Genomic DNA, 26,806 nt, shown 5'->3' with positions numbered 1-26,806 from the left:
GAGCCTGCTTCTCCCTCTGCCTGTGTCTCTGCCTCTCTCTCTCTATGTCTATAATAAGTAAATAAATCTTTAAAAAAAAAAAAAAAGAATGTAGACCCAGACATAAGTGTATTAGAGGGAATAAAGTGAATACAGACGGGGAGCTAGGAAAGAATAACTCAACGCCTACAAGGAAGCCAACAAAATGTGCTAACTTAAACAGAAAGGGTATGGTCAGCAATTCTGGCACTGAAATACATCAAGCTGTCAGGGAAGCACTGAGGCTTCCCACTGGTAAACCCTCTAGGGCCCCTCTCCATCTCTGGTTCTTTCCCTGTGTATCCCCTTTTTCCCTTCTACCAGCCTCAGGGTCTTTTTGCAAAGAGCCTCCGTTTTAAAATTTTTTTTTTTTTTTTATGATAGTCACACACAGAGAGAGAGAGAGAGAGAGAGGCAGAGACACAGGCAGAGGGAGAAGCAGGCTCCATGCACCGGGAGCCCGACGTGGGATTTGATCCCGGGTCTCCAGGATCACGCCCTGGGCCAAAGGCAGGCGCCAAACCGCTGCGCCACCCAGGGATCCCAGAGCCTCTGTTTTAAAGGCACTACTTCCTTTCCAAGGTTCTTCTGTTATGGTGAGTGGAGTTCATTGTCTCTGCTTCTTCCACAGAGTCCCCTTCAAGCACCAGGTCCTAGAACAACACTTAAATTAGGCAATGGGATGTTGCTGTGCAATTTTGCTCTGGCTTAAGTATAAAGCCTAACCTGTCTGTTCATCTTAGGTAGTCTCTCCCCTTTTGGTTATAAGATGTCTCTGGGGTGAGACATCTGCAGTGGCTGTAGCCACATAGGATGAATTTCACCTCTGGCAACCTGGTACCTCACTGGCATGGTTGGTGAGGAAGGTGTGAAGAGTGAGTGTGTGTGGTGTAGGGGGTGGTTGGCAGTGTTGGGGGCTCAGGGTTAAGGAGCAGGGCTACTAGAATCTAAAGAGCAAATAACAATCAAATTCGTGTGAAGCAGCATCATGGTTCCTGGGTCATCTATCTATTCAGGGCAAGACCCCAGCCAGAGATGGAAGCACATGTGGTAAACAGGTATAAACCTGGAGGAAGAATCCACGAAGGTTTAGAAATAAAGGAGTTGGAGGAAGGGCTTTTTTTCTTTAGCAGATACTCAGTGAGCACCTACATGAGTCTGGCTATATGAAAGTACTTTTTAAAAAAAAATATTTATTATATTATTTATTCATGAGAGACATAGGCAGAGAGAGAAGCAGGGTCCCTGCAGGTAGCCCGATGTGGAACTTGATCCTGGAACTCCAGGATCATACCCTGAGTGGAAGGCAGACACTCACCGCTGAGCCACCCAGGTGTCCCTAAAAGTACTTTCCATATCTGCTTCTATTTCATGGTGATCTGGAAAGAAACTTTTAGATGAGGAGGCTGAGGTTCTGAAGGGCTAAACTGCTTGCCCAGAATTACACAGCTAAGTAAGAGGGGAAGTTTGGGATTTAAAGTTAGGACCTCTGACCCAAATTCAGGGCTCCAGCTACCAGGCTGTCTGCCTTTTTCCTTAGTTGCAGCGTATCCAATATAGCCTCTCCTTAATTTCATATAAATAGCATACACTTACTTCCTCTGTTACTATGATGTCTCACTTTGTTATTTTTCTGCCATTTCTAGCAGCCCATCAACACCGGGGGCTTCTTTCAGAAAGAAAGTGGCAAAACCCAAGACTGCCTAAGCAGAATTTCCAGTGTCATCTTGGAATCTGGGGCATTGGTTACTCAATTTACGGAGTATCTAGAACATGAGTCCTAGCCATTTCCATTCTCTGATAAGTTAGCAAGTATCAATTTTCAGTCCTTATGCTTTTTTGCTCCTTGCAACGCAAGTTATCCTCCTACTTCAAGCCCCATTTTACTATCTGGCAGGCAATTTGATTACTTTCAGGTAAAACTGTTCATTTCAGGTTTTTACTTGAGTTAACCCAGGATTTTGTCCTCCCTGATTCCACCCTTAAGCCCAGAATTGGCATCTACAGGGACCTTATGTAGCATCACAGCATCATTGAGAAGAGAATCAAACACTTGATTATTGGCACCTTTCCACACTGTTGGTACAAAACTTCCCTTTATGCTCAGGCACCGCTATCCTGCCACACAGGCACCTCCTGGAACACCAAGTTCCTAACTGACCTCTAGCCATTAAATTGTCTCTACTTCCACTGTGGTGTCCATGCATCAGGACTGTAATATCCCCTTAATTTGACTTTCTCGTTTCCCCCGTGAAACTTCTCCACACTTCTCTGGGACCCAGGGAAGGTTTATTACTCCTATACCTTTCTTATCAGTGACAAAACCACTGGGGATATTTTAGGTCTTCCTTGTTTCAACACCATCTGCAACCACCTCTGCTGAACTACTGCCACACTGTGGTAGAATGTTCTGTGAAGTTGGCACTTCTCAGTCCAGTTGGGATGCAGGGCAGAGATCTGTTCTCCTCTAAGGTCCTCATTCTTGTTTGGGGGTTCTACTGTTTCTTCATTTATAGCAAGTCTTAGGGGAATGGAGCATGTCAGAGCCCAAGGACCCTCCTCAGATACCATCACCAGACTCTTCTCTTTTGTTTCCCTTCTAACTCTTTCCTCTAACATCAGAACAGAGAAGCTTTTTAATCCTTTCTCAGGCATTAGGGGGAGAAAGCTGGCAGATCATCCCTACTGTATTTTCCCCTCGACAGTGGTGGTCCATTGAGTGAAAGGGAAGGAGCCACAGAATAGAATGAAGTATAGTTGTAAAAGACAGTGATTATAATTCAAAATCTTATCCTATCCCAGTAAAATAGTTTAAACATATGAGGCAAGAATAGTAAGTAATTGTATAGTGCATACTGTGTGCTAGACACAAGGTGCCACCCATTTAACTCATTTATTTCTTATACATATTATTTATTCCTCAGATATCATTATTAGTAGTAGTATTCTCCCTTTTAACAGTGGGGAAACTGAGGCAAAAAGAAATGAAATGATTTATCTGACATCTGTGAGATAGTAATAGGTAGTAACTGTTGGATTAAGGAGTCAAATCCAGGCATTCTGTGTTCTTTTTTTTTTTTTTTAAATTTTATTTATTTATTTATTTATGAAAGTCACACATAGAGAGAGAGGCAGAGACACAGGCAGAGGGAGAGGAAGAAGCAGGCTCCATGCACCGGGAGTCCGACGTGGGATTCGATCCCGGGTCTCCAGGATCGCGCCCTGGGCCAAAGGCAGGCGCCAAACTGCTGCGCCACCCAGGGATCCCGCATTCTGTGTTCTTAACCCCTATATGGCTTCACTGCTTACATACAAAAATAATTGTTTAGTCTTCAGTGCTGTGGGGATTAGAGCAGGAAGAGAAAGGTATAGTTTTTGTTGAAAACTTAGGCTTGCTAATTTCTCACTGTTCCTCTTCTTTTCAAAACAGGTTGGCACCACATCCTCAGTTGTGGAGTCTCTTCTCCACCCACATTGGGTTTATAATCACTTATCCAATCTGGTGAAACATAAAGAATGCCCTGAAATGAACCAGTGGAAGAGAATGTGTGCGTGCGCTTGTGTGTGTGTGTGGTAGGGAGCTCCAAGCTGATAGGTCCTACTCTTGAGATCCACAAGAAGTGTCTAATTCATGGGTATTGTATTCTACATAATATACCAAACACATGTGGTAGCTCAATGATATAAACTAAAGTTAGCAGTTTTTGTTCTTTTTAAAAAATAAACATTATGAACAGAAACACTTTGTCAAAGTCTTCTCTGTACCTATCAGAATTTGTAGGAGGCAAGTGTACACATGATTGTATGTGACACTTCTCTTGTACAAGTTCCTCTTCTGCTTTCTCTCTAGGCACCCAACAAAATTCTCTTCTTCATAATACATGAAATAGTGAAATTGTTGGTGACATTTTGCAATATGGTCTGACAACTGGTGAATTTGGAAAATGATGATGTAATGGAATTAGGATGGAATTAGGTGAAACTGCTGAAATTCTTATTTTTCCTCATGGAACTTTGCCAACATTTTGTTTTCTATAATTCCGCAGAAATAACATGAAACAAAATTGGACTTTTTCATCAGTTGGAGAAATTGCAACTTGTGTTTATCTAGCTGTTATGACATGCAAAATATTTTCTCATGGCTTGGAATTAAAAGGGAGTCAGATGAAATTGTGAGTATTTGTTGAAATCCTTGAAAAAGCTTTTAAATGGTAGGGAAATGCAAGTGGTAAATAAACAGCCATTAGGAAATCATGCAGAGAGAAATTCCCAGAAACTGAAGGATGTGGGGAAACCAGAGTGGGAATTAGTAACAGAAAGATTAGAGTGCACATAGCAATGGTGATAATAAAGCAGTGAGAATAATGCTTCCTCAGATACCAAATACTCTCCCCCATTTTCAGAGATGTGCAGTGATCTGAGTACTGAGAACATATAAGTGTGAGACATGTTTAACCCCAGTGTTCACCTCCTGATACAAGCTCCAGTTCTATGGTCTTGCTCACATAGTCCAACTGCCAGCACCTTCAAAACTCTTAAAAGCTTCATTTTAATGGCACCAATTCTCCCTTTATCCAGGCACCTATCTCTTACTCAAACCCGTGGTATACAAAATCAATTTTTTCTTGTCTCTCTAGGAAAAGAGCAGCTCGAACCCCTTTAACCTCCAACATCTCACTTCTGATCTAGTTTCTAAATCTGATCATAGCCTTAGGGTCTAACTGGAAAGGAAAGCCAATCAGTGCCATGAGGTAGCCAGACCTATGGGGATGGGCATGAAGATAGGAGAAGGATCAAATCCCTCAAAGGTTCTTGTCTAAGACACACTGCCTTAAGAACAGTACTCTCTGCTGAGCTGAGAGTTGGGTACCCCAGGGAAATCCATTGCAAGAGTCCTCAAGAAATAGAAGAAGAGGGGGATCCCTGGGTGTCTTAGTGGTTTAGTGCCTACCTTCAGCCCAGGGCGTAATCCTGGAGTCCCGGGATCAAATCCCATGTCAGGCTCCCTACTTGGAGCCTGCTTTTCCCTCTGCCTGTGTCTCTGCCTCTCTGTGTGTGTGTGTCTCTCATGAATAAATAAATAAAATATTAAAAAAAAAAAAAGAAATAGAAGAAGACCGGGACACCTGGGTGGCTCAGTGGTTGAGCTTCTGCTTTTGGCTCAGGGTGTGATTCTGGTCTGGAGATCAAGTCCCGCCCGCATCGGGCTCCCTGTGAGGAGCCTGCTTCTCTTTCTATGTCTCTGCCTCTTTCTCTCTGTGTCTCTTATGGCTAAATAAATAAAACCTTTAAAAAAAAAGAAATAGAAGAAGACCAGTTTTGAGAGGCTGGGTACTTTGAGGTAGAAATCTTAAATTTGTCTGATTACAAAAGAAAATCTTTCAATTGTATTCAAATTCATGCTTAATCAGTGGCCAGAGATAGAAAGGAGGTCTTAAACTGGAATGGTATGAAACTTCTGAAATCATACATAAAGCAGTGTGTGTGTGTGTGTGTGTGTGTGTGTGTGAGAGAGAGAGAGAGAGACAGAGAGAGAGACAGAGAGACAGAGAGACAGAGAGAGACAGAGAGAGACAGAGACAGAGACAGAGAACATCTTCCAGAAAAGAGAATCCATTTTTTTTTTCAGCTGGATTCTCAAAGGAATTTGAAGCATCTACCCCACCCCCACTGTCACCAAAGTTAAAAACCAGTGACTTCAAGAGATTACAGAATTTTGAGCTGAAATGAATCTTGGCTGGTATTTAGTTCATTTTTGTTCTTCTTTTAATTTTTCTGATATAACAATTTGAGTCTGATTAATTTGAAATGTTTCATAAACATTGAAGTTCTCTATAGATCTTTTTCTTCCAAAACACCTTCCAGATGGTTCTGGAAAATGCATCGTGAAGACCCAGAGTAGGGCTCTGAGTGGTAGGGTGACTATCTACCCATGTGTGTCAGAAGGACTACTGAGGGGGTGGAAGGCACATTGTTGTCCTCTAGTTTATCTTCATGTCTTACTTAGAGCACAAAGATGGAACTTTGTAGTTTAGGATCTCAAGTCCCTCCATTTCAGAGAGAACGGATGAAATTTATTCTTATTATAAGAACCTGGCATAGTCCCACCAAATGATTTCACTGTGATTATTTTCATGGCCCAATCTTCTCCTGAACATTTACACATTTATTTCTTTTACTTTTCTGCTTAAAGCAGCTTGAAGATACATAATTCAAGATGATTATACTTTGAAAAAAGTCTCATCTGTTCAACACAAATATTGAAAAAAGAAATCAGCCTGACACTTGGCACTCCTCACTGCAGCTGGGTTCACTCTTCCCAAGTCCAATGTTTTCATTCAGTGAATAGAAGTTATATATGAAGAGCAGATTGAAAACCACATAATTCTAATATCCACATAAGATTTATCTAGGATGAGGGGGATCCCTGGGTGGCGCAGTGGTTTGGCGCCTGCCTTTAGCCCAGGGCGCGATCCTGGAGACCCGGGATCGAATCCCACGTCAGGCTCCCGGTGCATGGAGCCTGCTTCTCCCTCTGCCTGTGTCTCTGCCTGTGTCTCTGCCTCTCTCTGCCTCTCTCTCTCTCTCTCTGATTATCATAAATAAAAAAAAAAAGATTTATCTAGGATGAGATCAGAAGTAGGAGAACAGTCGGTTTATTCTTTTAATAGGTAGGTCATAAATGAGGCCTCCTTTTTAAGAAGTAGAGAAGAAAGAATTTGGTAACCATTGGCCAAAAGGATGGCAGTTGAGGGTAGGGGGAGTTAAGAATGACTCCCAGGCTTCTGACTCGGCAATTGGGGCACACAGAAGGAAGAACTTTTGGGAGAAATAAATGAGACCCATTTTGGATATGTTACATCCGGATCCAGGTGAGGAATTTGGCATGCAGTTCAATATGAGGGTCTGTACTTCCAAGCAGAGGGTTGGGCTGGAGATATGATTTATTTGAGAGTCATCAGAATACCTACAGCTTACATACCTACAGGGAATTAGAGAAGAGAATTTCAAAAGGAAAGCAGATAGTGATGCCAAATATCTCAGAGAAGTCAAGTATGAAATAACCAGCTACTCACTGGCTTTAACAATAAGGAAGTCATTGATGACTTTAGGATAAGCAGTTTCTGTAGATTTGTGGGGCAGAGCAAAGAAGTGACAAAGCTGAATGGAGATGACTCCAGAGACCTGGATATAAGAGAAAAATGTATCCAGTGATAGCCAGAGAAGGCATGTAGGATGGTGGGAGTTTTATTTGTTATTTTTTGGAAGAGACTTGAACATGATTAAGTTTAGATGAGATGAAACCAGAAGGAAGGAGAAGTTGAAGAAACAGAACAAATGAATCATTTGATAGAACAACTTCCTGAATGGAAATGGAGGAGAATAAATTCAAGAGCGCTGATACTGGCCTTGAGGCATACATCCTCTTAAGTCACTGGGTATAGATAAATTCATGAGAGGGAATAGAGAACTGAGGAACCTCATCCTGGTCATCTTAATTCATAAGGTAAAGAAAATGGGAATACTTGAGGTAGGCTACAGAGCATTAGAAAAGTGGCACAAGCTTGGGCCTACCATGGAGAAGAAGATTAAAAGAACAGTGACTGGGGAAACAGATAGGGTTGGCTAGCAGCACTGGTGACCCAGATGAGACTGGAAATCCCAACACTATGGTAGCATCAATCCACCGAGCTGTGTGTATTTCTTTAATGCTTGGCTACTAGTGTGCAGAGCTGGAGAAGATAGATATGTTTGGATTATTCAGGACTGGGGATTATAAAACAGAAGTAATATCAGGGCAAAGGGATGAAGGAGTTGGGTTATCTAGGTAGAGAGTAGAACTGATGGGCTATGGGATTTGGGCAGGAGAGGGAAGGATGATGCAGGAAGGGACTGATGCAAAGTGAAAGGCTGAGATAAAATGAACTACTCATGTCGCTGAAGATCTTATAAAGATCAGAGACCAAGTAGGGTCAGAGGCTAGAAAGTTCTAAAAAGACAGGATAGTGTGGTCAGAGAATGCCTACACTAAAATATGTTTTTCAGAACACTTTACTTCTATTTCCACATTGTACTGTAGAATTTAAAAGTGCATTATGAATGAAAATATGAATGTCTGGTAAATTATTTATTTTGTATTATCTGTGCCTTAGGCTTTCTTCTATGTGATAATCCCATTCTCTTCATTGAAATAGGAAAATGTGGACCAGGGCTAAGAGTATTATTTCTCCAAAGCTTTGACCATTTTATATATACAATGATATTATATTTTTACTTTAAATATAAGATCTTGGGAAAGAAGCCAGTGTTTTCTATTTCAGCAGTCCCAGCAGCTGTTACAAGCATAAGCAAGCCTTCAATACATGTGCTTTCTCTGGCTTTGTGTTTTCCCCTAAATTTAAGTTGATTATAGGAAAAATTTAACCTATAAACCTCAAGATGACATATCACATCAGTAGACCTGAAATGACATTAACTAGTGGTAACAAAGTGGACCCATGGAACATCAGGGAGGCTGTGCACACCATTGTGACCTAGACTGGAAGCTGAGTCTGAAACTCAGATATGTATAGGTTAGATGTGCACTGCCTGTGCAGGTTGCCTCCATTCCATCTAAGGCTGCTTCGGCTATAAATTAGAAGAGATGTTAAGAATCAAACGTGCCCATAATTTGAACATAGTTCAGTAAGAACACAAATATTTCCTTTGTTATGCCTCATTTTGCTAAAATATGTATTTAGCAATTTGCAGATTAGGTTGGAAATGCAAACAAAATTATGGGTAATGAATTAGAACCCTATTTGCAGAAGAAATTGCCCTAAGACATTTTATCAGTCAGTAGGACTAACGTGCATCTCAGAATCCTGTTCAGTTGTCTTATAATGAAACAGAATAAAGACCGAGTTGATACATGTGATGGCCACCAGGATCTAGGGAAAAAATAGCATCCCCCACCCAAGACAGCAAGGATTTATCATTGGGTCTTCACACACAGGGTGCTCAGACCAGCTAGCAAAGAGATTCTTGTTCCTTTGCCAAGTGTATTCCTTACAAGATTAAAAATAGGGACAGTGTCTATCCATAGCAGGTGCTTAGTTAAATGGCAGGCAGGTCTGTTCTTATCTCCCTTCCTTTGACGAAGATTGTGTCTCTGGTTACCACATTTCATGATCTTAACATCATCTAACTTCCATACGCCTCAAACCACTTGCTAATGGTAATTTGTCTTCCTATGTAGATTTTTCTAAAAAAGGACAACTCCCTGGCATGCTGATATGAATATTCCAGTTTGCTTAACAGTTCTGCCTTTCCTTATAATTAATGAAATAACATTCTAGTTTATTTACCAATCTCTTGTGAGATGGCTAATTAGGGTGAGTTGCTGTCCTTGGTTCTGATGAATTTGGGAAAGAAAATGTAAATTTTTCCACCTTTAAAGAAAATGAGGGCAGCCCAGGTGGCTCAGCGGTTTAGCGCCGCCTTCAGCCCAGGGCATGATCCTGGAGACCCAGGATCGAGTTCCATATCAGGCTCCCTGCATGGAGTCTGCTTCTCCCTCTGCCTTTGTCTCTACCTTTCTCTCTCTCTGTGTCTCTCATGAATAAATAAATAAAATCTTAAAAAAAAGAAAAGAAAAGAAAAGAAAATAAGCAGGCCTGGATTCTACAGAAGCAGTGCCACTCAGAGAAGTCCCACCTGAGCTACCTCTCAGATATTTTTTTTCTGTGTCAACAAATACCACATATGTCTTCTCAAATCATGCACCATTAGCCCTTATTCCAGTTTCAGTGCCTAGAATTCCACAAAATGGCCTGTAACTCAAGTAACCTTGACCTTGATGAGGGGCTTTGTTGTCAGGCAATGGAGCTCAAAATTTTGTATCTTCTGGGTGCTTGTGAAAATCACATTCCAGGCTTCCCTATAGTGATCCTGTTTCAGCAGATCCAGGTAGGATTTGAACGTGCATTTTTTAAAAAGATTTTATTTTTAAGTAATCTCTACACCCAATGTGGGGCTCAAACTCACAATCCCAAGATCAAGAGTCACACGCTCCATCAACTGAGCTAGCCAGGTGCCCTTAGAATGTACATTTTTAGCACATTTAGTAACTAATTCTAATACACATAGTCAATAGACTACACTTTAAGAAATGGCTTTAGATTGGTGTGCTAACTCATTTGTGTCTATAGCACTAGCAAGGGATATTTTCTGTTCTTGAGAGCCATGAGTACCTCCCTGTCCCCACCAGAGTGAAATTAGACACATCCAGAGGAAGGAAAGTGGGAGGAAATGAAGCCAGGTGAAGTAACAAAGAACAGAAAGAAATGGTAGTGGCCTGGAAAAGGAGCCCCACAGCTTTCCTGTGGAAATTCCATTGGAAGCTGTTTGCCTGCTCATGGATGAGACAGTTTGTCTGCCAGACAAGTTGGGTCTACTGCACACTCCCTTGAGCAGAAGCAAATTTCAGGTTTAAAGGATGTTTACCTTAATTTAGAAATGACTACTTTGGCCAGGGGCAGATACTTCTCAAGCTGCCTCAAATGGTGGTAGCAGCATGTTGTGTTGAAAATGTGTATGTGGCAATAAGGCTTCTTTCTCTTGTCCTAGAGGTCAACAATATTGGAGTTTCTCATTCGTATTTAGTGCTGGGAATCTTTATTAAGTGGCATTTGGCAATCTTATTTAGATACTCATTTAATGCTAGAGCTAGGGGCTAATTTACAGAGTATGGTTGAGCTCCTTCTCCTTTTAAAGATGCAGAGACCAAGGCAGAGGGAGGATGGGCGATTCACCAAAGTCCAACAGCCTCATAGAGGAACAGCTGGGACTGGAAGTAGGTCTCTTGAAATCAGTGCAGAGCACTCTGCTGCCTGCTCCCAAACCACAGCCACAGACAAGTGCCTGCTGAATCAGCACAGATGAGTTAGATATATTGGTTTGATAACTGCTTAAGCCTATTTTATTATATGGATAGCAGACACTATTAGCTGCTTTGCATTTCAATGTCATCTGTTTAACTCTACACAATTCCTCCCTTCCTTAAGCATCTTTCGGGAGGGAGGGAGGGAGGGAGGGGAGGGAGGAGGGCGGAGGGAGGGAGGGAGGGAGGGAGGGAGGGAGGGAGGGAGGGAGGGAGAGGGAGGGAGGAGAGAGGAGGAGGGAGGAGGGATGAGGGGAGGGAGGGAGAGGGAGGGAGGGAGAGGAGAGGGAGGGAGGTAGGAGAGGGAGGGAGGGAGGGAGGGGAGGAAGGAAGAAGAAGAAGGAGAAGGAAGGACGGATGAGAGAGGAGAGGGCCGGGAGATTAGGCTTTTTACGTAAGGACAGGCCGTCCTTTTCCTTTTACTTCTTTCTTTCTTCTTTCTTTCTTTCTTTCTTTCTTTCTTTCTTTCTTTCTTTTTTCTTCTTTCTTTCTTTCTTTCTTTCTTTCTTTCTTTCTTTCTCCTCCACAGTGATTCTTCAAAGTCAGCATTCCTCCTTAACTAAGTACAATTGCCATCTAGTGGCTCAAAGATAGCCATAAAATTTCCTGCAAAAGCTTTGTATGTAGGCCAGAGGAATCAGAGAATTTTTACAGCTTGGAAGAGAACCTTCAGGATCGTCATGTCCAACATCTTCATGTTTCAAATAAGGAAAAGGAGGCTCTTGAGGAGAAAGCAACTTTCTGGAGGCCTCACAGTAGGTCAGTGGAGCCAGGGGTAACCTTGACCACATTGAGGACATGATGTGGGTATTGCCTGGCCCCAACCTCTTGCATGGTGGATGTGCTCCTGGAGGGCAGGAAGGTGGGTGCACCTGGGATTCCAGAGTACCTGGCCCAGGGCCCAATGTACAGTAGTGCCCAGTGTATGTGTGATGGATGAGTCGGTCCTCCATGACCAGACTCATGTTACTAGCTTCTATTTTTTTTTTCCATGGTGCCATCAAGTCAAACCAGTTGTTCCCACAAAGGAGGCTCCAGCAATGTGGTATGGTGTCTGGATAGAGGTTTGCATTAGCTGAGTCAACTGAACCGTGTGCTATGCCTTCCAGTTGGCACAGTGTGCTTTCTGCCTCACCTTCAGCCACGTACTTCTGCACTCTTTCTGACTGACCATCTCTTGCCCAGGATTCTTTTGTGTTCAGAGTGAATTTCCTGACAGGCGGCAAATCTAAGCATCTCCTGCCAGAAGTGAGGTGAGCACTCAGGGCCTCATCCCCTTCTATTTATAATGTGCATTGATGTCAGGCAGCCCCAAAGAAGGTACTCAGGGCAGAGTTCAGAACACACCTGACCTCCATGCAGGATGGTGCCATGGGGGTTGGGAATGGGCAAGCACTTTAAATGGCTGCAGATGGTGAGGGTGACAGGGTGACAGACTGTGGGAGGCAGTTTTCTTTGTGTTCCAAATAGGCTGAGGATTTTCTTTTATTCACTGAAACTCTCTGGAAGAAAATGGGGACAGGGAGAGTGTCAGGCATAGGCAGCCCCTGTGGGGAAGGTTTTCTTGAGATCCACAGATGGGCTTCTGAAGGGGAATAATTCCAGGGAAGCCCCTGGAATTATACACAAAATTTAGTGTCATTGTATCACTTTTGGGACAAAAGTTCTCTATCTTTTATAAGCTACTCAAAGGAGTCCATGATCCAATCATGTCAAGAACCACATGTCCAGATCAAGTCCATCTCCAAACTCTTCAAAATGAACCAGTTCTTTGTCTCAGGAAGAGAAGATTCAGCCATAGTTGTATGTTCTTACCACTGTTCTCATCTATACCTGATGTCCTTTTATTTTTATTTGTTATTTTTTTTAATTTTTAAAAAAAGATTGTATTTATTTATTCATGAGAGTCATACAGAGAGAGAGAGAGAGAGAAAGGCAGAGTCACAGGCGGAGGGAGAAGCAGGCTCCATGCAGAGAGCCCGACGTGGGACTCGATCCTGGGTCTCCAAGATCAGGCCTTGGGTCAAAGGCAGCACTAAACTGCTGAGCCACCGGGCTGCCCTCCTGATGTCCTTTTAAAAGGGTGTGTGCACATAAAAAACAAGTAGATAAGTACAATTTTACTGTGTTGACTGCCTTTTATAATGAGTACATATCTAGGTCCCAAACTGAGGCATGCAGAAAAGATACATTTCTTTCTTTTTTTTTTTTTTTAAGATTTCATTTATGTATTCATGAGAGACACACAGAGAGAGATTGAGAGAAAGAGAGAGAGAGAGAGAGGCAGAGACACAGGCCGAGGGAGAAGCAGGCTCCATGCAGGGAGCCTGACGTGGGACTCAATTCTGGGTCTCCAGGACCACACCCTGGGCTGAAGGCGGCACTAAACGCTGAGCCACCTGGGCTGCCCTTCTTTTACTTTTCTAAAATTCAAATTAATTTCTATTTTGAGTCTCCATTCCTTTCATGTGACAGAGACTTAATCCCTCTGTTTGGGATTTTCTATTTCTCTCTCTGCCCCAAAGGATTGTGTGACAATTCTGGGGGCACTTACCTAGAACTGAAGTGCCTACCTAGGACTGAGATGGGTGTAATTGGAAGTATCTGTCTTTTTTGTTGTTTGTATACAAAATCATGTGCTGAGATCCATCCTTGATCCACTGAGTCCCTGGCTGTGGGACCACACGTGTTACCACTGAGTTTTCAATCTTCTGTCCTGGTCCTGGCAGACCTCCCCACTATCTTCATGATGAATCCCTGGGGCTGCATGTGGCTCTTAGCCCGAGCTAAGGCTCTGTGGTCTTGCTTCTTTCCAGGACACTTTGATCTAGGAAAAAAGATGCTTTGGATCTCTCTTTGAAGTCCAAAGTTACCAAGTCTTCCCATTTGTTTTTCAAGAAGAAGCTGGAAATTTTCACATTATGCAAACTTTCCTGATTTTAAATGTTGGAAATTAATTCATTTTGGAAAAATAGTCACTGTGAGTAAAAACAAAACAAAACAAAACAAAAAACACTTTCCATGGCCCAGTTTTGCCCCTAGGGCCACCATTTTACAGCCTCTGCCCTAAAGGCTTAGACTTATGGAAACTAAAGCAGGGAAGACACCCATTTTTCTACTTTCAAATGTGTCACTCTCCCTGAGGCAGAAAGCACAGAATCATCTACTGGACTAGGAGAGAAGGGCAGAGGGGAGAAATCTGGGGGCAAAACATTAGTTAATATTTCATAAGTCTTATCTTTCTACACCGTGATATGAGCTTATAAAGATAGATTCTGTATTAAAAAAAATAAAACTTCTATATCCAGGGAAAAAGGCTTGAGATTACACAATATATTTTCAATAACGTAATCATGTTCAGCAAATGCTTTCAATGCAATTATAGAATTTTATATTGGGTTTCCTTAATGATTGTTTAATCCAATTCCTGAGGCTAGATTAACAAAATGAGACAACTGAAGCCTACAGAAGTGAGTTAGTTTTGGTCACCCAGCCAGTCACTGCCAGCCAGATATAGAGTCTCTGACTTTCAGCTCTTTCTGTCCAGTACTGGATAAACCAAGGACCAGGGTACTGCACCCTGCTTGAGTTGGGAGTAGGGGATGGCATGGGAATGGAGGTGGGGCTGGAATGCAGTGCTTAAAGTGAAGGAGGGAAGATCCAAGGGGACATAACCCCAGGAGAAGTCTGATAACTCAGGACTGATAACCTCTTTGAATTTTCATTAAAATTTTAGAAATGCTATTCTAGCCTAATAGTTCTCTACCTTGGCTATAGTTTAGAGTTGTTTAGAACCTGAAGAGCTTTAAAATTTAAATTAAAAATTTTTTAGAGTACAGGGAGGCCTGTACTCTACCCCTAAAGATTCTGACTTTATCAATCTGGTGGTAGGGTCAAGGTATCTGTGGTTGGAAAGGCTCTCCTGGTGATCTTCCTGTGCAATGAGGTGTAGAATGACTGCTCCAGCCACACAGAACCACCACCATTTTCCAAATGGAATGCATCTGCCCTCCCTGTGCACTTGCTTTCCTCTCAGCCATTGGGGATCCCTGGGTGGCTCAGCGGTTTAGCGCCTGACTTTGGCCCAGGATGTGATCCTGGGGTCCAGGGATCGAGTCCTGCATTAGGCTCCCTGCATGGAGCCTGCTTCTCCCTCTGCCTGTGTCTCTGCCTCTCTCTCTCTCTCATTAACAAATAAATAAAATCTTTTAAAAAAAGAAGGAATAATTGGAAACAGATTGTATGGTCCATAAGGGCAGGGATTTTTCATTGGTTTTGTTCCTTGCTATACTCTGATGCCTACAACTTCTAGATGCCTACAAAATCTAGAAATACTTCTAGATTTCTACAATCTAGAAAGGGTTGGAGTGAATGGATGGATATTGAATAAGTGGTGATTCTGAGAAGGCTTTCTCTTCTTCTCCTTTCCCATTTATCATTCATTTCAGTGACACTGGGCTTTGTTTTGAGTGCTGTAACAGATGCTGTTTTGAATTGCCAGACGAGATCACCAGGAGCTCCCTTTAAGGATATCTGGCTTTGGAAATTTGCTAACCCTGACGACAGTATTTGCAGGCAAAGTGTGACTCAATCTCTTAAGTACTTCTTAGAAACATAATAATCTTTCAGACTGACTAAATATAATATAGTCATAAGACCCTAACTTTATCATTATTCACCCTCATTTCAACACACACGCACACACACACAGGAAAGATCCTGAGTTACACTGAGCTGTTACACATGGAGCGGCACTCAGGGCTTGGTAAACCAGGACCACATCATTTCTGCCCTTAAGAACTCAGAAGCCCAGTGGGCTGAATCAGCACTGAATTTGACCATCTCTTGATGACTGCTTGTCTGACTAAACCTCTGACAGAGAATGACAGAATTTTAGAGCTGGAAGGGATCTTAGAGATCATCTGGTTTAACCCTATGCATTTGATGAATAAGGAGGCTGAGATCCAGAGACATGTCATTGCTCAAAGTAACACAGCTCATTAGCTGCTGAACAAGCATCAGCTGGTGTCACTGGCATTTTCTGTTTACTTTGTTACCAGCTCTAGAACTGCCTCATACTGCATCCAAATCATTTAATGTAGGAATGGCAAGTCATTCTCTGTTCCTTATCATGAAAAAGGACTTTAAAGGAGAGTTGTGATCCTTGAAAATCAACTTCTTTAGGTTAAAAGTGAGGTTAGAATGTGTTGAAATACATTGGTCTCAGTTTGAAAGAACAGATGGTGATTTTTTTTTTTAGCTTTTCAAGTGAAAACATTAATTTCCTTTAAAGTTTTTCTCAAAACCAAATTCTTTTTCCAGATTTAGAACTTCACAAAACAATGTCTTAACCATGCTGAATTATTCACTGTCCCACAAATGTACTGTATATTTGTAGAGTATCCTTTTCCTCCCTAATCCAGTTTTTTGTCCTGGCTGATCTCTATGCAGTCACATCCTACATGTTCTTCCAAATCTACTTAAATTTTCTCTCCTCTCTAAGTGTCCTCTTGACCATCTGCCTTGCCTGGAATAGTATCTTCTTTTTCCCAATTTCTTTAACGTTTGTGAGAGAATTTAATAACAACCTATTCATTTTATTGTATATTAGAAAAATATATTAGCATATCAGACCCATGATTTCAGTTATTTTTTAAAAATATCACACTGATAGTTTTTATATCATTAATGGAAGGATGTCTTTGTTATTGCTATCATTTATTATTTCTGCAAAACAAACTGCTCCAAAACTTAATGGCTTAAAAAAGAATGACTATTGAGCTTATAATTTTATGGTTCAGCAATTTAGTCTGAATTCATTTAGGCAAATCTTTTGGTTTCAACTGGGCTCCATGTGTCTGTGGTCAGCTGCAGCTTTGCTAAGGCTAAGCCTATGGGGATTGGCTAGTTGTCTGTTGGAGCCCTGTCTTTCTTCTTCACATGGTCCACCATTCCCTATTAGGTTTGCCAGGCTTTTTCTATGGTAGAGCCAGGGTTCCAAAGAGATATAGCGGAAGTGTGCACAGCCTCTTGAGGCCATGTGAAACTAGTACACCATCACTTTTGCTGTATTATAGTGGTTCAAGCAAGTTGCAAGTCTAGTTCCTCTCTCTCTAAGTGTGAGGAGCTGCAAAGTCATATTGCAGGGGATATTGATGGGAAGAAGAGCTAGGGAAACATTGCAATCAATTTATACCAAAGTTGATTTACATAAATTGGATGCAGTAGGAGACTATGGAAAAGACTAAACTGGTTACCCAAGTGGCTGAGTGCAGATAGATACAATCCATCTGATGATTAATCATTTATTGCCTTGTAACAATTCTGGTATGACCATCGGTAGCACCAGCCTGAAATGCAGCTAGAATGTGGCATCTCCTGTATCTTAATCTCTACGATCTGGGTTATTCTAGCCTCACCTAAGGCCTCCCTTCAGATCTCAGGATTGGAGTGTGTTTGAGCAGTTAGAGAGGGAGGGTGTTAAGGCAGAGGAAGATTCCCTAAGGACATCTTACATATGTTGTCTTTTTCCACAGCCTTCAGGCAGTGGTTATCATTCAGGTGGAACCTGGATCAATCTCAGTGTATCTGAATACTAGTGTTACTGACTTGCTCTTGGATTGCTAGTTTGGGGCAGGTATTAAGATTAACTATTCTGATTTAGCCATTATGATACAGCCATGTTAAAGCCAAGAACATTTTGCTGGGGCACAAAGTACAATTAAAATTTCAGTGTAAGAAGAAACTAGTAATGCGAGAAGGGACATTTTGATTATATTGCTGAGCTCTGCCCCAGGATTGAGACAGATGAGATGGGGGTTAACCAAGTCATATTAAGTGGTTGACAATGAGCCAGGAGACTCACCTGGGCATCAGGCTGAAATGCTGAAATTAAATTAGAATACATTGAGGATATGGTTCTAATGAACTCAGGTTTCCATGAGCAACTCCTTAAATACTTAAAAAATGCAAATTGACCCAATCTTGCGAAGGGAGACAACATAATCAAGGTGAACTTTAAAAAAGAAGGAACAAAGGAAGGAAGGAAAGAAGGAAGGGAGGAAAAGTGAAGAGAAAAAAATTCCTCATAGGGAAGACACTTACCTATCAAGTACTTTCACAAGGAGTGACTGCAAATTACCTGGTGCAGACCACAGGAATCCTGAACACATCCAGCCCATAGTCCCCTCGTTACAGTAATGATAGTCAGCCAAACCACTGAGACTGTTTAATATATGATGTATTTGTTGGCTGGGGTGCCATGACACAGTACTACAAACTCGGTGGTTTAGAACAACAAATATATTGTCTCACTATTCTGGAGGCTACAAGCATCTGAAATTAAGGTTTTGGTAGGGCCCTGCTCTCTCTAAAACCTATAGTGTAAGGATTCTCTTTTGCCTTTTCCAGCTTCTGGTAGTCTCGTTACAGGAGTTTTGTTCCCTTAGGGCCTGGGCTCTTGGTTGAGCTGCTTCAAAAAATGAAGAGGTAGACCAGAGTAGTGGGCAGCAAAGCAAAGTTTATTGAGCAAGAGTATGAAGCTCCTGGAGAGGGAGAGGGGCCTGAGTGAGTTGCCCTAGGAGTTTCTAAGTTTAGGGGGTTTTATGAGCTCTTTTGCAGAACTTTCTTAAGCAATCAGGGTGTGCTGAGTCCTGCCAATCAGGGCTTTGGTCACGTGTCTGTCTACTTATTAGGTTAATGTCCATGTGCTGATGGTCCTTTTTTTGGCTGACATCCGGAGGCTTAGGTCTTAACTGCCCCTGCCCATGATATTGACAATGCTTTTATGGTTAATTGTCTTATTCTAGGACATTTTTCAGAAGTCATTTGTGCAAAGGCTTAAAAGCAGAATGTCAGTGCAGTCCTGTCTAAGCTGGAAAACAGAATGTCAGTGCTGTTTTATTTGAGCTGTTCTGACTGCATATTTTCTTGTTGGGGACCCTGGCTCTGACTACCTAACTGTTCATATAACTCCTAACAGTCCCAGATGTCCCTTGGTTTACCTGTGGAACTCCAGTCCACTACCCCCACATGACATTCTCCCTACATCTCTTCATCTTGTCCTCCCTAGTGCAAGTCTATCTCTATGTCCAAATTTCAATTTTTTATAAGGACACCAGTCATATTGGATTGGGGTTCATTCTAATGATCTATTTTAACTTTATCACTTCTTAAAAGACTCTATTTCCAGATAAAGTCACATTCTGAGGTATTGGAGGTTAGAGCTTCAACATATCTTTTTTTGTGGGGGACACAACCCATGACACATGACATGGTGCTATTTATCTGGAATGGATAACTTATTTTATTTCTAACCTGTCAACTGCCATGTAAATATGTAAAATTTAAATATGCCTTGCAAGAAGTTGTCTGGTTCAAAAAAAATCACAAAGGAAATCTATGGAGAAAACAAGAATTGCCAAAAAATTGGCAAATGTTTTACTATCAGAAAATCTGGAAAAACACGTTTTTAAAGATAGCTGAACTGCATCTATATCTGCATGTTACCATTTATTGCTGTTACTGGTGAAGATCAAGAGGCAAATGGCTGTCTAATCATAAAAGATGGAAAAACAGTGAAATGGAGGCAATTTCAAGACACTAAATTGTTTTTTTATGGTCAGCCTATCTAATAAATGGCTTATCTTTGTAACCCACATATATCTGGAGCTCCACTTGGACCTATCACCCTGTGGTGTTACATGAATGAAAAAATACATCCCATGATTAGGACAGGAAAATATAATTGGAAGCATTTCATATCTTCTCAGTATCTTTTGACGAAATGCTAAAATGGCAGAATATGATTAATAAATAGTAAATGTTCTGGAAGAGAATGTTCTTCAATTCCATCCCCAGGCGTACACACAGCACTCACGCGCACACGTCTGGCAGTGGTTTTTGAAGTGAATGATCCCCCTCTCTTTTCTCCTGCAAACTCTTCTATTACTCAGCCCTATGTTGGACTTCTCTGTTCTCCTTCCCTTTCTACTTGAGCCCTTTATGATGGAGAATAACCAAGTTTCTCTGGTTTCTTTAGGTTTGTTTTTTTCCTCCAAATGTACTTATTTCTCAGGTTTAGCAGAGCAAAGGAGGGTCTGGGTGCCTGTCCTGCAGCCAAAATCCACTCTTGTTAGGAGGAAATGGGAGAGGCAGTGAATACTCAGACAATATTTTGTCAGCTGCTTGCACTTCAATATTTTTTGATGGTGCACATTTTTGATATAAAGCAAGCAGTATTCTCTCTTATTAGTAGAAGCCAATTTCTTCCTGACAGCCATTAAATAGACATTGAACAAATATTTTTTTTACTTATTTATTTGCATCAATGATGACTTATTCTTTATTTTTAATTTTTAAAATTCAAGTATAATTAAGATACATAAGATATATATTAGTTTCAGATGTGGAATATAATGCTTCAACAATTCTATATAATTCTCAGTGCTCATCTCTTTTTAAAGATTTTATTTATTTATTTATTTATTTATTTATTTATTTATTTATTTATTTATTTATTTATGAGAGAGAGAGAGAAAGAGAGAGAGTGCAAGCAAGGGAGGAGGAACAGAAGGGGAGGAAATGGGAGGGGGAAAGAATCTCAAGCAGACTCTGTGCCAAGTGCTGAGCCCAACATGGGGCTCAATCTTAAAACCCTGAGATCATGAGCTGAAATCAGGAGTCAGATGCTTAACCAACTGAACCACTCAGGTACCCCAAGTTAATGTACTCTTGATTCCCTTTATCTATTTCACCCATCCCTCCACCCACCTCCCCTCTGGCAATTACCAGTTTGTTCTCTATATTTGAGAATCTGGGGTTTTTTGTTTTGTTTGTTTTGGTTTGTCTCTTTGTTTGCTCATTTACTTTGTTTCTTAAATTCCATGTGAGTAAAATCATATGGCATTTGTTTTTTTCTAGCTGACTATTTCACTTTGTGTTATATCCCCTTAGTCCATCCATGTTATTGTGTTTTTTTTTTTTAAGATCTTATTTATTCATGAGAGACACAGAGAGAAAGGCAGAGGAAGGAGATGCAGGCTCCCTGTGAGGAGCCCGTTGTGGGATTCGATCCCAGGACTCCAGGATCACACCCTGATCTGATGGCAGACATTCAACCATTGAGCCACCCAGGTTGTGAAAACAGCATGATTTCATTCTTTGTTGCAAATGGCATGATTTCATTCTTTTTTATGGCTGGGTAATATTCCATTGTATATGTATAAACCACATCTTCTTTATTCACCTGTGGATGGACTCTTGGGTTGCTTCCATATCTTGGCTATTGTGAACAATGCTTCCATAGACTTAGGGGTGTATATAGCTTTTCGAGTTACTGTTTCTGTTTTCTTTGGGTAAAAAGCCAGTAATGGAATTATTGAATCATATGGTAATTCTATTTTTAATTTTTAAAGGAACTTCTATACGGTTTTCTTTTTTTTAAGATTTATTTATTTATGATAGACAGAGAGAGAAAGACAGAGAGACAGGAGGAGGGAGAAGCAGGCTCCATGCCGGGAGCCCCACGCGGGACTCGATCCTAGGACTCCAGGATCGCGCCCTGGGCCAAAGGCAGGCGCCAAACCGCTGAGCCACCCAGGGATCCCCTCTATACTGTTTTCTACAGTGGAAGCACCAGTTTGTATTCCCACCAACAGTGTAAGAGGGTTCCCCCCCTTTTTTTTTTTCACATCCTTGCCAAAACCTGTTATTTCTTGTGTTTTTTATTTTAGCTGTTCTGACAGGTGTGAAGTGATAGCTCATTATTGTTTTGATTTGCATTTCCTTGATGATTCGTGGTGTTGAGCATCTTTTCGTGTGTTTGTCGGCCATCTGTATGTCTTCTTTGGAAAAATGTCTATTGGGTTCCTGTGCGCATTTTAATCAGATCATTTGTTTTTTGAGTGTTGAGTTGTAAAAGTTCTTTGTATATTTTGGATATTAACGCCTTACAGGATATATCATTTGCAAATATCTTCTCTCATTCAGTAGGTTGTCTTTTTGTTTTATTGATGGTTTTCTTCACTGGGTGAACTAAAATTTTAGAATATTTCTTTGAGCACCAAATTATTAGTGCTCTGAGTACTTCCACATATGAAGGTCTTAGGAAAATGTGCTTTTGTGATCAAAGGCAATAAGGTGTTGGTGAAGAGAGAATAAGGTTGAAAAGCATGGATTCAATCTGAAAAGGTGATGACTGAGAGGACATGTAAAAAAAAATCAATAAAATCATTAAAACATGGGGAGTACGTGGATGCTAGTATAGTTTCCTAATTCTAGGATATTAGAACTAGGTTGAAGAGTTGTGCTAAGAACCACAAGGAAGGTATAATTCCAAATAACAATTTTAAAGTTCAGTTTGTGTCATTTAAAGTTTTAACCTGATGAAAAAGTGGTTTAAGATGGAGTGATGAGTTTCCATGATTCCATGTTAGGAGTACTTGATACGCTCTCCCAAAGTTCCCCAATAAAATGCCTAAGAAAGAGTATTTAAAAAGCAACGCCAGAAAACAAAGAGAAGCCTATATGCTGTCATCTAGTGTGAATTTCTACTAAAGAGAATTTCTACAAAAACATTGATGAATGTGCCCCTAGTGATGGAAGTTAGAAAAAGGTTTTGATCGCTCCTTTTTTCTGTCCTCTTAAATGTGAGATAACTTTAATTAGAAAAACAGGTGCTTGCCTGTCTCTGCAAGGGGATTGTTTTCTGTGGTAGGCAGTGTTGTATAACTTGTCCCACATCTGTCTCATCATTTCTCCTTTTATATCCTTTGAAAACTAAATCTCTGAGTATGTAACACAGCCAGGAATCGAAAGGTCTGATTGGGTTCACATTGCAAGTATTCATTGTTTCAATCTAAGGATTTTCTCTTGGGTAGGTGGGAGTGTAGGTGTACATACATTTGTGCTCAGATTTTCTGAACATTTCTCTACTTTATTTCTATGGACCTAACCTGAAAAAGAAAGGTGTGGAAAATACATTAATATCTACTCTCATGATTATTACTGATTCTCCAAACATTTATAATTACCTGGGCTGCATTCTTCAGACCCTCTTTGAGGTAATGTTGATGGATAGGACATAGCAAATTTTCTGTACTCTAGCATAATGCCAAGTGTTACAATTGCTAATGCATATTTTATAATTCTAGAAGTTTATGAGATCACATTCAGTGCCTATAATCCCTGGGGTGCAATTTAAAGAAGAAAAAATGGAATCTAACCAAGGGCAATGTAGAAGTTTTGGAGAAATAAATAGAGGATGTGCAATTATAATGGTCAAGGATCTTAAAACTCAAACTCAGATTTTATGCCACTCTATTATATATATAATGTATATATATGTTTAATATATATAATAATCATTTATAAAGTTGATTGTTTTATATAGTAGAAGGGAAGATAGAAAGAAAAATTTGTCCTAAAACTGTTGTCTAATTTTTAAAATAACATTTATTTTTCTTTTCGATTTAAAAAGTAATGTCTGCTTACTGTTTGGACTTTAAAAAGTAACATTGTATTACTATAGAAAAAATTAAAATACAGTAGAATACTATAATACAGCTAATATTATATAGTATTTATGATGTGCTAGACATCATTCTAAACACTTGATGTATAGTAACCATTTTCATTTTCACAATATCTTCTCGGGTAGATATTATTAGTCCTACTCATAGATAAGAAACTAAGTCATAGATAATTTAATTAACATGTATATACTTGGTCTTATATCTTTTATAATTTTATTATTTTCATATATAAAAAAATATGTTCTTATATGTTATGTGATTTTATTTTCTTTTATTATCTTCTGTTTTTGAAGATCACTAGTAGTTCTCTTTCAACTTTTTCAAAAATATTACTAACCTATATTTTTTTCTAATTACCAAAATAAGAAATGAAATGATATCTTTGGATTTTCTTCTATATATGAATGATGAAGCAACACTTCCCTTTCTCATCTCCATTTCTAGTCTTTTTTAATGTAATCTGGAGTTTACTTTAAATTTTTTTATATTTTTAAAATTGTCTTTATATTATATAATCTTTCTATCAGGATTGCAATTTGACAACTATATTCCATTTTGTAACCAAGTTTATAATTCTTTAGACTTATTTCAAAGGTTTTCAATGCTTGTTGCCAATTCTTTTACATCTTCCTATTTTTCCCTTTAATTTTGATTCGTCTCTTAATCTTAAAGGTTATTGTTTTCTTGCTTTCTGCTTTTTCATAGGATAGGTGAATAGAGACTTTTAGTCTGTTACACACAGAAGATTGTCTTTTGATTGCCTTCACATCTATTTGAGTGAATTTTTAAAATCTGGGTTGGAGCATTTCTCTTCCAAAAACTCTGAAAATCTTACTCCATTGTATTCTGGCACTAGCATTGCAAATAAAAGCCTGAGGCCAGCCTGGTTCCTTTATGCACAACATGTTTGTACATATTCCTGTAAGGTTTTTCCTTTATCCATATAATTCTAAACTTTTTTCAGAATATGTCTATGCATTTATCTTTTTGTCAAGGGGAGTCAAGAAGCTCAATAGTTAAGGACTCAAGCTTGGCAATCCAATAACATAGACTGAATGTCAACTCTGCTACTTGAGTTGAGACTTTTAAATGTCCTCTAATGACCCTCTCCAAGACTCAGTTTCCTCAACATAAAGTAGAATAATGACTTTACTGCTTACATTTGTTGTTAAGGTTCAATGAAAGCATGGATAGAAAATGTATAGCACAGTACCTGGCTCATAGTAAGTGACAATTATTACTGTCATTAGTCTTACCTGGAACATGATTCATTCTTTCAATCTTTGTTCTAATGCAAAAGTCAAAGCAGACTCAAGAGCCATAGATTTCACTCCTCATCAAAGTTTTTGAATAATTCAAAGAATAGAGGCAAACACACCAGGTAGAAAGAAAGCATTCTTTTCCTGGAGAAGCCTGAAATCATCAAAAGGTTGCAAAAGTTTGCAAAATATCTTTTTTGTTTTTTAACACATTGGGGCTTGGGCTTTGGTTTTGGATTAACCAACGCATTTTGAACAATGTGCATGGAACCAATTAATTTTGAACAAATGTGCATGGAAATCTTATTCACAAAGGGAGCTATTTTGGTTTTGAAGGACCGTTTCATTTATATTCCATCAACTACACATGGATAGGAAAATGCTTACATGATTACCCCTTATTCTCCAGCTATGTTCCTTAAATCCAGACATTCCTGCTGTATTCAAAATAAGCAACCTAGACAGACCAGGCATATCCTGATGATAATGTTCTACAGCTAGAGATTACTTGGAAAAAATACTGTTGACATGTTTACAACGAGATCTGAATGAGGTCATTTATACCCTTGTGTAGAGAAGGAGTCAACCCTTTCCTTCCTAACTTTCATACTCCAGTGTTTTTCAACTCAGAAAAATGTTCCTAAAATAGATCTTTGATTACTGTTTCTGACTCAAGTTTTATTCTTAGGAAGGAACATCAATAATTCTTCTGTCCAGCTCTTTCTTTGTTGTCCATAACTATTATTTTTAAAAATCCCATTTTCTCCATTCCTTTTCCCTCATCTTTTTTCATATTGTAAATGTCGCCTCCAAATGTCGATTTAAATATTATTATATATTTGGGTTCATATATTTTCTTTCCTCACTCATCTCCATGTTCATTTCATCCTGTTCTCTTACATCTTGGACTGTTCTCCTTATATTTTTTCCAGAAGAGTTTTTCTAGGATTAATTTTTTATAAGAGTCTTATTTTTTTATACACTGCTAAACCAGCAAACAGATTTCTATAATTTTCTTTTTCTGGATCTTAAATTAGATTGTATTCAGAGGTTTCTTCTCACACTGAGTATGAATTCCTTTTTCTTTGTTCTACAACATTTAAAAAATCAGCTTGATGCTTTTTTTCCCACTGACTTATACTTGAATAAGAGGTATTTCTATGGTAAGTAGATGGTCTTTGATCTCATTCTTTGCCCTCTTGAATTTGGTTGTATTCTGTTTTCAGGTAGCAGAATCTAATACTCTTTCATTTTGTGTGGCTTGGCTGGACTGAGATGCTATAACCTTCTAACTGTCAAGCTCTCTAGTAACTAAACAGATGATATTGTGAAAATCTATCATTTACTGTATATCTTTTCCCCAGGGTTTATCTTTCTCCAGCTCCATCTACTGTTCTTTACCCAATGGTATTACCTGATTTTGCTGCCCTAAACCCCTCCCTCCATTCCCCACTTCATGCTGACATAGTTAATGGGAGTTATAGTTGCTGATAATGTAGAAAAAGTAGAATAAATTGGAGATAGAGAACAACATTCCAATATCTATCTATCATCTATCTATCTATCATTCCTATAATAGGAGGTTGTGTTCTCAGTGTTCTAGTTGGTAAAGACCCTGACTTTCTTAATAAGGAAAGAAAAGTGATTCGAAGATAAACAAAATCTCTTACTTTCTGCGAAAGTACTTTCATGGGTTCTGAAGTTAGGAAATAAAAGATATGGCATCTCCCACCTTGCTATCTTTTTGATCATTTGTTTTTGGGAAAGCCAGCTGCTCTGTTATAAATATACTCATTCGGCCCTGTGAGGAAACCCACATGGAGAGGAACCAAGCCCTCCCACCAACAACTAGCATCAATATGATAGCCATGTGAATGAACTACTTTTGAAACAATTTTTCCAGCTCTCGTCCAGTTTAGTCTGGACTTCTTAAGATGACTGTATCTTCATCTGACATCTTGACTGCTTATGAGAAACCTCAGGTCAGAATCTCCCAGACAATTCACTCCCAAATTCTTGACCCCCAGAAACTGCTGTGAGACAATAACCAAACTGTGGAAGGAGCCTCGGTGTCC

General features: G+C 39.8%; 1 long non-coding RNA gene across 1 annotated transcript; it reads left to right on the top strand.

Moving 5' to 3' along the window:
* The first annotated feature begins 450 nt into the window (after nt 1-450).
* LOC119873932 lies at nt 451-26,806 on the top strand. The gene is made up of 3 exons (XR_005366914.1): nt 451-614; nt 4,065-4,190; nt 26,759-26,806. It is a non-coding gene; the product is annotated as an uncharacterized LOC119873932 (long non-coding RNA).

The sequence above is a fragment of the Canis lupus genome, chromosome 11 (assembly GCF_011100685.1).
Source record: "Canis lupus familiaris isolate Mischka breed German Shepherd chromosome 11, alternate assembly UU_Cfam_GSD_1.0, whole genome shotgun sequence".
NCBI classification, from domain to species: domain Eukaryota; kingdom Metazoa; phylum Chordata; class Mammalia; order Carnivora; family Canidae; genus Canis; species Canis lupus.
This window is presented reverse-complemented; position numbering and strand designations above follow the sequence as displayed.